This window comes from Oncorhynchus masou, chromosome 25 (genome assembly GCF_036934945.1).
Source record: "Oncorhynchus masou masou isolate Uvic2021 chromosome 25, UVic_Omas_1.1, whole genome shotgun sequence".
Lineage (NCBI taxonomy): Eukaryota > Metazoa > Chordata > Actinopteri > Salmoniformes > Salmonidae > Oncorhynchus > Oncorhynchus masou.
Window position 1 is genome coordinate 38,218,601 of NC_088236.1, and position 11,132 is coordinate 38,229,732.

An 11,132-nucleotide genomic window follows, 5' to 3' on the forward strand; every position below is an offset into this window, starting at 1 on the left:
GTGAGGTGGAACTAAGGAAAACTGGGCCTCTACTGACACCTGTTGGAGTTGAGAATAGTGTTGTGCCATGACAACCTCAAGCTATAGTACTATGGCCACACTCCACCATGTCACCCTAAGAGTAGTAAACACCATAGTGTTGCTGCTTATGTGGAATTCACTCCAAACCCCCCAAACTTCCTACAGTGGTACAGCCTGTCCTTAGAGACCAGTGCAGACTGATCCTGTTCCACTGTGCGGGTGGGGGCCAGACTGGACCCATCATACTGTAGAGGCTATCGCCGTTCAAGGGCCAATCGCACTGCTCGCTTCACCTGGCACAGCCAACACAGGAAGTGCACCTCTACTCAGTATGAGAGACTCTTTCAATGATCTCTACGGGTGGAGGACCCAACTAAAACAAATACTGATCAATGGTGAAGCATAAGTTGAGTGTTTTATGTGATTTTGTGAATAAGAGGTATGGAAAGAGAGTTTGAACTGAAGGGCTTTATTAAGTGACCTCACTAGATGAGGGTAGATGAGTTTGTCTGTCCCAGTGTCTGGGTGTTTTTCTGGTCTAGTACCAGCTGGTTGATCCTGACAATCTGCTTGTACACGTACTAGGGTGCCACACAGGCTTTAAGCGGCTCCGCCACCTGGTCAGACTGGTCCTCTAAGGATTGGATGTCAGACTGGGTGTCTGTGTCATGTGACAGGGTCATCTTGTCAAGCCCACTGCAGATTCTGGGGAAACACATCTGAAATGAGCATCAGATTCTGGGGAAACACATCTGAAATGAGCATCAACCACAATTAGTTTGTACACTTTGGGACTGGTGTACACACCCTTATTTGGCCTATGTAAGGAAGGAATACAAAGCACTTCCAATTGAGACTCTCTATTGAACAGGCTTCTTTTTAGTCCAGGAGAAGTGTTCATCTGGATCTGTGCAACTGCCCTTTTGACCATTTTCAGACCTGAGTTAAATAAATATGTTTTAAAAAAAACACAAAAGTACATGTGCTTGATTTAGCTTTGATTCTGTACTTTGTTTTTTTTCCATTCTATTGTACCTGGAAAACTAAACCAGGTATTTATATGTCTTTCTGATTCAGGTCTGACCACTTTTAGCCGTGGCAGGGAGGGGTTGTGGACAAACAGTGTTAGCCTAACCTAACTTTAGCATGGAGGATGCAGTGTTTCCAGGCCTGGATGTTGTCCATCAGCTCGGCTTTAACCATTCTGGCCGTCTCACTGGACAGCACATCTGACACTGAGTAGCCTGGGAACAGACTCAGCAGCAGAGGGGCCACCTACGCACACACACAAAATGGCTACACGGACTCAGAGTTGACCACAATCAGAGTTGACCACACTCACAGAGCCCTATACACTTACGCACACTGACACTCGAACACATACAAACAAACACTCACTCCATCATTTGCTCACACATAATATGCACACACATTTACAGTGCATTCGGAAAGTATTTAGACCACTTGACATTTTGTTACGTTAAAGACTTATTCTAAAATGGATTAAATTGTATTTTAATCCTCATCAATGCTACATGCTTGGCACACCTGTATTTGGGGAGTTTCTCCCATTCTTCTTTGCAGATCCTCTGAAACTCTGACAGGTTGGATGGGGAGCGTTGCTGCACAGCTATTTTCAGTCTCTCCAGAGATGTTCGATCCAGACACTGGCTGGGCCACTCAAGGACATTCAGATACTTGTCCCGAAGCCACTCCTGCGTTGTCTTGGCAGTGTGCTTAGGGTCGTTGTCCTGTTGGAAGACTTTGGCCCAGTCTGAGGTCCTGAGTGCTCCGGAGCAGGCTTTCATCAAGGATCTCTCTGTACTTTGCTCCGTTCATCTTTCCTCGATCCTGACTAGTCTCCCAGTCCCTGTCGTTGAAAAACATCCCCACAGCATGATGCTGTCACCACCATGCTTCACCGTAGGGATGGTGCCAGGTTTCTTCCAGACGTAACGCTTGGCATTCAGGCCAAAAAGTTCAATCTTGGTTTCATTAGACCAGAGAAATTTGTTTCTCATGGTTGTTGTTTTGCTAGCGTAGACTGGAATATGTTCCGAGATTCATCCAATGGCATTGAGGAGTACACCACCTTAGTCACTGGCTTCATTAATAAGTGCATCAATGACGTCCTCCCCACAATGACTGTATGTACATTTCCCAACCAGAAGCCATGGATTACAGGCAACATCTGCACCGAGCTAAAGTACAGAGCTGCCGTTTTCAATGAGTGTCCTGCTTTCAAGGAGCGGGACACTAATCCGAACGCATATAAGAAATCCCGCTACAAACCATCAAACAGGCAAAGCGTCAATACAAGACTAAGATTGAATCCTACTACACCGGCTCTGACGCTCGTCGGATGTGGCAGGGCATGAAAAATATTACGGACGACAAAAGGGAAACCCAGCCGCGAGCTGCCCAGTGATGTGAGCCTACCAAATGAGCGAAATGCCTTTTATGCTCGCTTTGAGGAAAGCAACACTGAAGCATGCATGACAGCACCAGCTGTTCCGGACAACTGTGTGATCACACTTTCTGTAGACGATGTGAGCAAGAACTTTAAACAGGTCAACACTCAAAATTCACAGGATGTGTACTCAAAGCATGCGCGGACCAACTGACAAGTGTCCTCACTGACATGTTCAACTTCTCCCTGACCGAGTCTGTAATACCTACATGTTTCAAATAGACCACCATTGTCCCTGTGCCCAAGAAAGCAAAGGTAATCTGCCTAAATGAATACCACCCCATAGCACTCACGACGGTAGCCATGAAGTGCTTTGAAAGGCTGGTCATGGCTCACATCAACACCATCATGCTGGAAACCCTAGACCCACTCCAATTTACATACCGCCTCAACAGATCCACAGATGACGCAATCTCAATTGCACTCCACACTGCCCTTTCCCTTCTTTACAAAAGGAACACGTATGTGAGAATGCTGTTCATTGACTACAGCTCAGCATTAAACAACATAGTGCCCACAAAACACATTACTAAGGTAAGGACCCTGGGACTAAACACCTCCCTTTGCAACTGGATCCTGGACTTCCTGACGGGCCGTCCCAGGTGGTAAGGGTAGGCAACAACACATCTGCCACGCTGATCCTCAACACTGGGGCCCCTAAGGGATGCATGCTTAGTCCCCTCTTGTACTCTCCTGTTCACCCACGGCTGCGTGGCCAAGCACGACTCCAACACCATCATTAAGTTTGCTGACGGCAACAGTGGTGGGCCTGATCACTGACAACGATGAGACAGCCTATAGGGAGGTCAGAGACCTGGCAGTGTGGTGCCAGGACAACAACCTCTCCCTCAATGTGAGCAAGACAAAGGAGCTGATTGTGGACTATAGGAAAAGGAGGGCTGAACAGGCCCCCCATTAACATTGATGGGGCTGAAGTGGAGAGGATTGAGAGTTTCAAGTCCCTTGGTGTTCACATCACCAACAAACTATCATGGTTTAAACACACCAAGACAGTTGTGAAGAGGGCACGACAACACCTGTTCCCCCTCAGGAGGCTGAAAAGATTTGGCATGGGTCCCCAATCTCAAAAACTTCTACAGCTGCAACATGTACAGCATCATGACCAGTTGCATCACCACCTGGTATGGCAATTGCACGGCATCTGACCGTAAGGCGCTACAGTGGGTAGTGCGTACTGCCCAGTGCATCACTGGGGCCAAGCTTCCTGACATCCAGGATGTACTAGGTGGTGTCAGAGGAAAGCCCAAAAAATTGTCAAAGACTCCAGTTGCCCAAGTCACAGCAGACTGCTCGGTCTGCTAACGCAAGGCAAACAGTATCGGAGCACTGTCTAGAACCAAAAGGCTCCTTAACAGCATCTACCCCCAAGCCATAAGACTGCTGAACAATTAGTCAAATGGCCACCCAGACTATATACATTGTCTCCCCCCCTCCCCCGTATATAGCCTCGTTATTGTTATGTAATTTTCTTGTGTTAATCTTTTTAATTTAAAAAATTTTGTTTATTTAGTAAATATTTTCTTAACCCAATTTATTTTAACTGCATTGCTGGTAAAGGGCTTGTAAGTTAGCATTTCATGGTAAGGTACACCTGTTGTATTTGGCGCATGTGACAATTTGATTTTGTCTGAGAGTCTTTAGGTGCCTTTTGGCAAACTCCAGGCGGGCTGTCATGTGCCTTTTACTGAGGAGTGGCTTCCATCTGGCCACTCTACCATAAAGGCCTGATTGGTGGAGTGCTGCAGAGATGGTTGTCCTTTTGGAAGGTTCTCCCATCTCCACAGAGGAACTCTGCAGCTCTGTCAGAGTGACCATTGGGTTCTTGGTTACCTCCATGACCAAGGCCCTTATCCCCCGATTGCTCAGTTTGGCCAGGCGACCAGCTCTAGGAAGAGTCTTGGTGGTTCCAAACTTCTTCCACTTAAGAATGATGGAGGCCACTATGTTCTTGGGGACTTTCAATACTATAAATGTTTTGGGACACTTCCCCAGATCTGTGCCTTGACACAACCCTGTCTCAGAGCTCTATGCACAATTCCTTCGACCTCATGGCTTTGTTTTTGCTCTGACATGCACTGTCAACTGTGGGACCTTATATAGAATCATGTCAAATCAATTGAACATACCACAGGTGGACTCCAATCAAGTTGAAGAAACATCACAAAGATGATCAATGGAAACAGGATGCACCTGAGCTCAATTTCAAGTCTCATAGCAAAGGGTCTGAATACTTATGTAAATAAGGTATTTCTGTTTTTATTTTTTAATAAATTTGCAAACATTTCTAATAACCTGATTTTGTTTTGTCATTATGGGATATTACGTGTAGATTGATGAGGATTTAAAAAAGTTTTTTATGTAATCAATTTTAGCATAAGGCTGTAATGTAACAAAATGTGTAAATGTCTGAATCCTTTTGGAATGCACCGTACATAGAGTACCAGTCCTAGGTTTGGAAACACCTACTCATTCAAGGGTTTTTCTTTATTTTTTTCTACTTTCTACATTGTAGAATAATAGTGAAGACATCAAAACTATGAAATAAGTTTAAGTTTTTTTTTTATATGTGAGATTCTTCAAAGTAGCCACCCTTTGCCTTGATGACAACTTTGCACACTCTTGACATTCTCTCAACCAGCTTCGTGAGGAATGCTTTACCAACAGTCTTGAAGGAGATCCCACATGTGCTGATGCAGCACTCAATCACTCTCTTTGGTCAAGTAGCCCTTACACACCCTGGAGGTGGGTTTTGGGTCATTTTCCTGTTGAAAAACAAATGATAGTCTCACTAAGTGCAAACCAGATGAGATGGAATGACTTGGTAGCCATGTTGGTAAAGTGTGCATGGAATTCTAAATAAATCACAGACAGTGTCGCCAGCAAACCACACATGCAGAGATCATCTGTTCACCTACTCTGCGTCTCACAAAGTCACGGTGGTTGGAACCAAAAATCTCACATTTTGACTCATCAGACCAAAAGGACAGATGTCCACCGGTCTAATGTCCATTGCTCGTGTTTCTTGGCTGAAGCAAGTCTCCTCTTCTTATTGGTGTCTGTTATTAGAGGTTTTTTTTGCAGTAATTTGACCATGAAGGCCTGATTCACAGTCTCTTCTGAACAGTTGATGTTGAGATGTGTCTGTTACTTGAACTCTGAAGCATTTATTTGGGCTGAAATCTGAGGTGCAGTTAACTCTAATGAACTTATCCTCTGCAGCAAAAAAAAAGAAGTTTTGATGGCCTGTCGTTTCTCTTTGCTTATTTGAGCTGTTCTTGCCATAATATGGACTTGTTAATTTACCAAATAGGGCTACCTTCTGTATACCACCCCTACCTTGTCACAACACAACTCAAACACATTAAGAAGGAAAGAAATTCCACAAATGAACTTTTAACAAGGCACACCTGTTAATTGAAATGCATTCCAGGTGACTACCTCATGAAGCTGGTTGAGAGAATGCCAAGACTGTGCAAGGCTGTCATCAAGGCAAAGGGTGGCTACTTTGAAGAATGTCAAACATAAAATATATTTAGATTTGTTTTAACACTTTTTTGGTAACTACATGATTCCATATGTGTTATTTCATAGTTTTGATGTCTTCACTTTTATTCTACAATGTAGAAAACAGTCAAAATAAAGAAAAACCCTTTATTTTATGAGTAGGTGTGTCCAAACTTTTGACTGCTACTGTATATATCTACTTCTATCGATCCAGTATCCCTGCACATTGTTAATAGTGGTATTGGCACTGACCCTGCATATAGTATGCTTATTTTATTGTGTTCTTATTTTTTATGTTTATATCTCACTTGTTTTTGTTCTACCATGTTATTTGTTGTATTACATTGTTACTGATTACTGCTTTGTTGGTTACAAGAAAGACATTTCACTCTACCTGTCCATGTGACATTAAAACTGGAAACATACACATGCAGACAGAGGTACAGATTTACTACAGTAGTCAGTTCTGCACCAAGTGGGAGTTTCACACCACTTTATGAAACATGTATTACATAAAATGAAATGTGCGTTAAAAGAAAGAATAACCTGTTCATATACTTATAAAAAACATGCCCCCCCCCCCCCCAATCTGCATTGGAAACAAGTGGTGAGAGCTTGGTACTTGCATAACTAGGGTCTATAGTCCACATTAGACCCTAGCTATAACAGCTCAGTATTATGGATAGAGTTGATGAGACACACAGTACAGGCATTGAGGGTCTTGCCTGATCATTAGTGGGGTCCAGGAGAAGGGTACTGATGGCATCCTGCTTGGCCCCCTCCACGTTGGGCACTTTATGGTGGGGCTTTGGCCCAGTTCTCATAGTACTGTCTAACTCCAGGGTTGTACTTGATGGCCTCAGAGAACTTGTCAGAGCTGCCTCATGGTACTTCCTGCGGTGAAGACAATACACAGTATTACGGATGACAGACTGAGAATCACCAGTCCTGGTAGCAGTGTGTGCCCAGGGTGTTGAGGATGACAGCGAGGCGGATCCAGATGGCCTGGTCATCAGGAGACATCTCCTCCGCCTGCTGGTAGTCAGCCAGGGCAAACTCCCACTCGTCCTGCTGGAAGAAACAGTCTGCACAAACCACAACCACCTCTGTAAATATCAGAGGTGATATCTACTGTCGACTCAGATGCACTCCTTCCTGAAATTGGATATAATGGATATAGGTACTAACTTTATGCATTGATGTATTCAAGGTCTGTGAGGTGATATGAAATCAAATCTCCAGTCACTTTAAACACATCCTCTCTTGATCTCAGAGAATCCTGCCCACCGTCCATATTCACACACTATTTCTATTTCACAGAGCCAGACATCAATTGCAACTTTTTCAAGAGGGAGCCCACAACCACTCTCATTTTACCTCAGCCAAACTCACCCCCTTCGCCTCCACTTCCTCCCACCCCCTTAAACATACCTCCCATCCCTCATCTCTCCTCTGCTTTCCTCTCCCGTCTTCTCCTTTCCCCTCCCCTCACCTCCTCTGTTAACGTGGAGGCCGCTTTCCTCCTTCTGCTCCTGGACGGCCTTGCTGAGCAGCATGGTTTCCTCGGCGTAGAAGCTATGGGAAAAAGCACGGCACGGCAAAGTCGTTATAGGTGAGCACCAGCTGGGCCTGGGCCGCCTACTGCACGGCCCTCAGTTTTTCCTGGGTGTGTCCGCTCGGCTCCGCCCCCTGGACTCAAGTCTCACTCAGCTCCACAGCCAGGACCAGGTCCTCAATGACAGAAGTGAAGTCTTTCAGCCTGTGGTACAGAATACCCCTATGGTGCAAAATACTACATATTAGTGGATAATAGACAGTATGGAGCATATCACAGCAACACAATGTAGATGATGTATCCTCATTTGTTTACTGTAAATTGGTAGACGGGAATCAGTCTGAAAACGTGTCAACATTATCAAGCTTGTAGCTTCTAAAAAAAGAACATTATGAACACCTGCTCTTTCCATGACCTAGACTGACCAGGTGAATCCAGGTGAAAGCTATGATTCCTTATTGATGTCACTTGTTAAATCCACTTCAATCAGTGTAGATGAAGGGGAGGAGACAGGTTAAAGAAGAATTGCTAAGCCTTGAGACAATTCAGACATGGATTGTGTATGTGTGCTATTCAGAGGGTGAATGGGCAAGACAAAATATTTAAGTGCCTTTGAACGGGGTATGGAAGTAGTTGGCTTTTCACACCCAATAGTTTCCCCATGTGTATCAAGAATGGTCCACCACCCAAAGGACATCCAGCCAACTTGACACAACTGTGGGAAGCATTGGAGTCAACATGGGCGTCCCTGTGGAACACTTTCGACACATTGTAGTCTATGCCCTGACGAATTGAGACTGTTTTGAGGGGAAAAGGGAGAGGGGGGGGGGGGTTCAACTCAATATTATGATTGTGTTTTTAATGTTTTGTGCACTCAGTGTATATCTCTTCATTGGTAGAGGAGAATGGTCTGGTAAAATGGGATCAACCAGGCATGTATCAACTAAACCACAACACTCTTGCTTGCTGTATCAGAACCTTTACACGTACAGATAAATACTGTCAACAAGATCAAGATTCTAGCTTCTAACAAGAACCTTATGACAACCTGCTGTATCAGTACCCCCCTGTATATAGTCTCACTATTGTTATTTTACTGCTGCTCTTTAATTACTTGGTACTTGTATTTATTTTTATTCATATTTTAATTTATTTATTAAACTGCATTGTTGGCTTGTAAGTAAGCATTTCACTGTAAGGTTGTATTCGGCGCATGAGACTAATACAATTTGATTTGATTTGAACACCTGAAGAGGTAGTGCTGCTCAAATGTATTTATAAAACTCTTTTTTCCCAGATTTATTTATAAAGCTCTTTTAATGTCAGCAGATGTTACAACGTGCCTATACAGAAATCCAGCCTGAAACCCCAAGCAATGCAGATTTAAAGGCACAGTGGCAAGGAAAAACTCTCAAGAAAGGCAGATCTAGGAAACAACCTAGAGAGGAATGAGGAACCAGTCCTCTTCTGGCTATGTCGGGTGGAGATTATAAGAGTGCATCGCTATTAAGGCCAGATCGTTCTTCAGTCTCAGTGCAATGCTCCAGGGCCATGTTGATATTGGACAGGGCCTCCGTGAGCTTCCCTGCCAGGGCACCTGCCTCTAGGCACGATGGACTGAGGACCAAGGCTGACCTCAGATCAGGGTAGCACAGTGTTACCTGTATGGAGAAGAGTCCTGGTAATTGCCAGGGACCTTACGATACGATATTATCATGATACTTAGTGCCAATAAGATATGTATTGCGATTTTCACGATTCTATATGTATTGCGATTCCATACTGACATTTTATTGCGATTTTATGTTCCAAACATATTGCTCACTAAATGTATGCTGCAGAGAGACAAGAGAAAACAAGTTTTGATCAGTCAGAGAAATAAAAGTGCTGAAAACATGTTGGCTCACTATATAAAAAGAAGATGGAGAACAAGCTATAGGATGAAAAATACTTACGTTTTGGAAGAGGCACAGCTGACTAGCGATAGTTAACGCTACCTATGGTAGCAATTTTGGGGAGTCAAATATCTATATATCTTCCAAAAATAATGTGATATGTAACTGTATAGATTTTTTCCCCCATCACTAATGAAGAATGGTCCTGTCATTCCATTAGAATGCATGTAAATTTGGCTTTTTAAATATTATTTATAGGTAGTCACTAGATGGTCCGAGAGGACCAAGGTGGAAATGATGTCACAAGTGTTGAACCAGTACATAAGCAATTTTTCCCAAAGGTTACATACAGCTCATAAGGTTAGTGGTTGAAATTACATTTGGTGCTAGAAATCGTCACACCTGCGTTCTTTATAGCATGGTATTGTCAGATATTGCCAAGCGTTAACACCAAGGAAACAGAGTGTGAGAGTGTACTACTGACCTGGTTGAGCTGTTTGTGGAGACGTGCTCTGAGGGTGAGCAGATCTGCGGTCTCAGAGTCTACGTGATGTCAGTTACTAACCAGCCTCAGACAGTCAGAATAGCGGCCCAGGGCCGTCAGACATGCCAGGCTTCAACAGCAACAAAGAGAGACACTTCCGTGGTTCACACTCGTGAAACATTGTTTTAAATCCTAGGTGAATAGCACCATCTGTTGGCTGTGCAAGGAGTGTCTGTCTGTAGAGATGGCTGGGGTCAAAGGATTTCACATTACAACAGTTTTCAGATGAGATATATAAAAAGGGTTCTATCAGATTTTTACAAAGTTTTTTCAAGTGAAAGCAAGAGGTATTTCAACGGTGTTTCCCAGACTGTTCTAAGAAGATCACAGGCCAGAGGTTTGTGGAGGGCCTTAGCCCGAGGCTCCAGGAGGCAGACATGTCTGCAGCTGATGGCTGTAGACTGGAAGTCACACATCTGAAGTCCTCCACCTGGCTCACATAGAGCTGGAAGTCAGAACACATGACAACTTCAGACAATTATTTTATACAAATCAGACAATATTTATGTGGTTCTATACCTGTTTCTGCTGAATGTGTTTTTTATTTATTTATTTCACCAGGCAAGTCAGTTAGAACAAATTCTTATTTACAATGACAGTCTACACAGGCCAAACCCAGATGACAATAGGCCAATTGTGCACCGCCCTACAGCACTCCCAATCACATCCAGTTGTGATACAGCCTGGAATTGAACCAGGGTGTCTGTAGTGACGCCTCTAGCATTGAGATGCCGTGCCTTAGACCACTGCGCCACTCGGTAGCCCAACTATTGATGGCTTTGGCGAAGCAAGTCACAGACTGAAAATTGATACGGGTATTGGCATTGCCTCTTCTCCATAGCTGCAAATTGCTAAATCTAGGTGAATGCCCCTTAAGGTAAACTCAACTCATCAGTAGCTAATATACATTAATGTCAAAGCTACAACAATCTATTGACATGTTAAACTCAATGTTCAATGGCAGCCTTTCAACTTAAGAAAATGCTTATTGGGTTTTTATGCCGTATTTCCAAAGGTATCTCACCTGCCTCCACTACTAAGGCATATACAGATGTTGATAATTAAAAATATATTTTTTTATTTAACTGGGCAAATCGGTTAGTCTTATTTTACAACGACGGC

General features: G+C 43.7%; 1 long non-coding RNA gene across 1 annotated transcript; it reads right to left on the reverse strand.

Annotated features, from left to right (window-relative positions):
* Nucleotides 1-6,647: 6,647 nt before the first annotated feature.
* LOC135513569 (uncharacterized) lies at nucleotides 6,648-10,852 on the reverse strand. The gene is made up of 3 exons (XR_010451558.1): nucleotides 9,951-10,852; nucleotides 7,509-7,793; nucleotides 6,648-6,910 (listed from the first exon to the last, which is right to left on the reverse strand). It is a non-coding gene; the product is annotated as an uncharacterized LOC135513569 (long non-coding RNA).
* Nucleotides 10,853-11,132: the final 280 nt, after the last annotated feature.